The sequence below is a fragment of the Dipodomys merriami genome, unplaced genomic scaffold, assembly GCF_024711535.1.
Source record: "Dipodomys merriami isolate MVZ:Mamm:240054 unplaced genomic scaffold, mDipMer1.0.p SCAF_230, whole genome shotgun sequence".
Lineage (NCBI taxonomy): Eukaryota > Metazoa > Chordata > Mammalia > Rodentia > Heteromyidae > Dipodomys > Dipodomys merriami.
In genome coordinates this window covers 1433118-1438426 of record NW_027203716.1, presented here as the reverse complement: position 1 = coordinate 1438426, position 5309 = coordinate 1433118, and the positions used below count along the sequence as shown (strand labels likewise).

General features: G+C 34.7%; 1 pseudogene; it reads right to left on the bottom strand.

Moving 5' to 3' along the window:
- Window positions 1–3810: 3810 nt before the first annotated feature.
- Window positions 3811–3907, bottom strand: LOC138835219 (U6 spliceosomal RNA; annotated as a pseudogene).
- Between the last annotated feature and the right edge of the window lie 1402 nt (window positions 3908–5309).

Sequence of the window (5309 nt, the reverse complement as noted above, 5' to 3'; positions counted from 1 at the left end):
TGGCTTTCCTGTATGCCAACAATGAGAAAAGTGTGGCTGAAATTAGGAAAGCAACTCCATTTGTAATAGCTCCACAAAAATAAAATACCTGGAATTAACTTTACCAAATAAGTGAAGGACCTCTATGATGAAAACTTTAAAATCTTGAAAACGGAAATCAACACAGAACTTAAAATATGGCAAAACCTCCCATGCTCCTGGATTAGAAAGATTAACATCGTGAAAATGGCAATACTTCCCAAGGCTATCTACAAATTTAACGTGATACCTATCAAAATTCCAACCTCATTCTTCAAGGAAATAGAAGAGGGAATCCAAAAATTCATATGTAACAATAAAAGACCCCGAATTGCAAAAACGCTCCTCAACGGAAAGCACACTGCTGGAGGAATATCAATACCAAATTTCAAACTCTACTATAAAGCCATAGTAATCAAAACAGCTTGGTATTGGCATAAGAACAGACCTCAGGACAAATGGAATAGAATTGAAAACCCAGAAATGAACCTACAGACCTATAGCCATCTAATCTTCGATAAGGGAGCTAAAACAATACAATGGAACAAAGACAGCCTCTTCAGTAAATGGTGCTGACAAAATTGCTTAACTACTTGTAGAAAACTAAAGCTAGATTCTTATGTATCACCCTACACCAGAATCAACTCCAAATGGATCAAAGACCTCGAAGTCAAAGCAGACACTCTGAAAACATTAGAGGATGGAATGGGAGAAACCCTAGGTCTCCTTGGTTCAGTCCCAAATTTTCTGAATAGAGACCCGGAAACACAACAAATCAAAGAAAGGTTGGACAAATGGAATTGCATAAATTTGCAGAGCTTCCGTATGGCAAAGGGCATAGCTAGCAAGATCAATAGAAAGCCAAACGATTGGGAGATCTTCACTAGCCATACAACAGACAAGGGTCTCATATCTAAAATATACTTGGAACTCAAAAAATTAATTCCCCCAACAATAAATCCTCAAAGAAACAACTGCCCATTATATAAGTGGGCGAAAGTCTTTAAGAGAACCTTCTCTGAATAAGAAAGATGGATGGCCAATAGACACATGAAGAAATGCTCAACATTCCTGGCCATAAAAGAAATGCAAATCAAAACAATATTGAGATAACACCTCACTCCAGTTAAAATGGCAAAAATCAAGAACTCTAACAACAACAGATGCTGGAGTGGATGTGGACAGAAGGGAAACTTACTTCATTGTTGGTGGGAATGTAAACTTGTTCAACCACTTTGGAAAGCAATATGGAGGTTCCTGAAAAAACTTCACATAGAGCTCCCCTATGACCCAGCAATCCCACTTTTGGGCATTTACCCAAATGTTTACAAACAAGACCACACTAAACCTACCAGCACAACTATGTTTATTGCAACATTATTTACCATAGCTAAGATATGGAACCAACCCAGATGCCCCTCAGTAGATGAATGGATCAAGAAAATGTGGTATATATACACAATGGAATTCTATGCCTCCATCAGAAAGATTGACATTTCCGCATTTGTTCGGAAATGGAAAGACTTGGAAATATTTATATTAAGTGAAGTCAGCCAAGCCCAAAGAAACATAGATCCCATGGTTTCCCTTATTTTCAATATCTAGTATATGTATGAGTCAATCAGAGAAGGTCAGATAAGGTGATGTTAGGAAAATGAAATCTTAGATATGTATTTAAAAGGTTTTTTTCCTTTCATGCATTTGTTTCTAACGCATATAAAAGATTATTTCTTTGTTGCTTTGTATGTCCCTCCCCCACAATATAACCCCTGCTTTCACTGTATTTGATGTCGATATAATTTGAGGAGGGGATGGGGAAAAGCAATTCGTTTAAATAAGGATACAGATGGATCCGTTGCAACAATGAGCAGTACAAGTTGTAATGTCGAAAACGAACTTTACAACTTTGGTGTGGGGGGACGATTGGGTGGGAGGTAGGAGGAGGCTGGGAAAGGATCTGAAGGGTAAACAAAGGAGGAGGCTACAATGCTTGATAAGAAATGTACTCATTATCTTGCCCATGTAGTTGTAAACCTTCTGTACAGTATGTTCACAATAAAATTTTTTTAAAAATTCAGAATTTTATAGCTATTAAAAAAAGACAAGAATTTAGGTAGTCATACAAAGGACTTCTATTTTACTACTGCATTATACATTTTTTTCTAATGTTGGTTACCAACATTACAAAGCTATTAGAAAGCTATTAAAGCCTTTATGTTGAATAGTGAATTCTTTCACACTCTAACATGGTATTTCCCAAATCATTGACATAGAAGGCATTGTTTCCTATTTTCTCATTCCTAGAATAAGCTGCACATGAAGACCCCACTGGTCCTCATTTTCAGTCTGTACTTTGAATACCGAGGAAAATCTTTCCTCTGCTCTCTATCAATTCCCTACTATCCCGTTAGATTAATTCAAAATATTAAAAATGGAAAAAGAGAAAATAAATCATGGTGAAAAAACATATGCAGGAAATTCACCAGATTTTTATGCTCAGTTCAACCATTGTGAACTCTTGGTGAAATACATGGACATCTCATTCCCATTTGCACTCAAAGTCTCTGATTAGGCAATTCTGACGAAGACAAGGAACAAGATGAAAAAGTGAGAAACGGTATCAATTGCACGAAAAAAAATGGAGTAGGATTCAAGCAAATATATTCTTTGGGATGCTGAAATTAATCGGCTTACTATGCTGTGTAGACTACTTTACAAAAAGGCCACCCAGATGAATACTAGGGATGAGGATGAGTATACCCCTCTTCATTGGGAAGCCTAGAGTGGACACTTAGACATTGTCCATGAGTTGGTAGCTCAAGGCAGATATTCATGCAATAACTCTGAATGGCTGACAACCCTGCACAGTGCTTATATGTGCAATAATACTAGAGTGGCTTCTTTCTTAATTCATCATGATGCAGATACCAATACCCAAACTAAAGGCCTCTTGATTGCCTTGCATCTTGCTGCTGGGAATAGAAATAGAAAAGATACTCTGTTGAACCATTATATCAAACCAGGTCTGAAGAACCACTTGGAAGAAACTGCATTTAATATTGCCAAAAAGCTCTATGAATTTGTGGAAGGCTCTACTAATTGTTCTCCTAAGTCGTAAGGGTTTGGTTAAGTTTCTTAAATTTCAAAAATGCCAGTCCATCCTTTGTGTCCCTTAAATTTTTTTTTCAAAATACAAAGCAACAGCAATATCTTACTTTAAAAATTCATGGATTCCATGGTATTCTTCTAAGTGAATTGCCTGACTTTGATGTCAAAATGTATTCAATAGTTGTTTGTATTCATCTATAATGATTTCTGCAGTTTGTGATTTTTTTAAATCAGAAATAATTTTAACTTATCTGTTGAAATGCATAGTAAAGAAACTAAAGTTTTTCCTCGTAGTTTTCTGAAAAAAAGTATGTCTATGTTTGTATAATATCCATAATCTATTTCATTCACTCCTAGATATAATAGTTGGAATTCTACATTGTTATATAATGTATAGGTTCATAAATAAATGTGTCATTTCAGATTGCATTCCATATAGAAGAAGTTTAAGATTTCTTTTTTTCCTAGGTCCTTATGTTATTTTATTTCTTTGGGATAAAATTATAATGTTATCTAATTTCAAGTTTTGTAAAGGTTATGCTATGTAAAGGCCTTTCTAAGGTGAAGAATTAATACACTGATGTCAAACTAACCTTTAATTCTATAAATTACATGTATTGTTACACTTGTTTTTTGTAATTAACTTTTTAATAACTGTTTTTCATTTCTTGCATCAGAAGAATGAAAAATATGGAATACTTCACAAATTTTCATATCATCTTTGTGCAAGTGCCATGTTAATCTCTGTATTGTAATTTGGGTAGACCTGCTTCTGAAGCATGTAGTACCCTCTAAATTTAAGTACTTAATGATTTAATCTTTATACAGGCATCTATCCATGGTTCATTATTTGTAACAAGGAACCCTTTTTGTTCCTAAAAATGCTATTGATCTTATTACTCTAAAAATCTGTGTATTGTGGAAAAAAACATATCGTTTGGTCGATTACTCACATTTACAATTTTTTTGTCAATGTCTATTTTGTCATTTTCATTTTAAATTTCATCATACTTTGAAACCTTTTCAGCTAAGTCCAAAGGTGATGGCTTTTCAATACTTATTTATCAACTCAGTTAGCTTTGTAGAGCTAATGGATTCAAAGTAAGTCTTGCTTAAGAGCTACTTCTAAACTTCTGCAGCTTAAAATTTCCCAAATGAGGTCTTACTGGGACAAATGTCTACCTGAACCTTTACCCTTCTTCCGTGTAGGAACAGACCAACCAGAATATCTTACCCTGACAGCATAGATTTTCTTACTGGAAGAAAACTAATCTTAGTTACAAGGAATCATAGAGAGATGAACAGTTCAGACCGAATTGTTCGGAATGGAAGGTATTTTATCAAAATATAATTGTTTATTATACTTATCATTTCAAAAGTAGCTAAAGCCAAGAAGGTGAAAAAATTGTTCATATGCATGATTACCTACTGTTCTAGCCTGTCCATCATCCAACCTGGCAGGAATTTACACTACTGATTTTCTATCACCAAATATTTCCATAGGTCCTGAAGAAGGCCATATGTTTCTCCTTGATATTAGGCCTTAAATTGGTAATGTTTTAATCATATTGTTTCCTCTTGCCTCTAGGCTGTAAATCTACAAATGGTAAAGCTTGAAGTCTAACTCTACCAAAAACTGAGATAGAGATAATGGAATAATACTTTAAAACAGAGTTGCTTTTGATTCCCTAACCACAACACAATAATGTAAAACAATTTTTATTTTATATATACTTATATATTTTATATTTATATGTGCTGATTTTAAATTTTACACAGTGAATCTAGAAAATAATTGAAGACTCATCTCAAATGCTCATTTCCTACGTTATTTCAGGACCCCAATTCCTTACAAGAATTAGCAGAAATCAATTGTGAAATGCAAGGCAACTTAAAATGAAAGATGAGATCACAAAATCTGAGAGAAAGTACTGTAATTCAAACTTTCAATTTACACATGACCAGCCCATATGAGTGAACAAAATCACAAATGAACAAGATTATTTTTAGTACCCCTCTCCTAATGAATAATGAAAGATTTCAGTGCAGCCAAAAAAAATAGTTTCTGTAGGGCTGGGAAGGTGGCTCAGTGGTAGAGCACTTGCCTTGCATGCCTGAGGCCCTGGGTTCGATTCCTCAGCACCACATAAGCAAAAAGAAAAAAGCCGGAAGTGGCGCTGTGG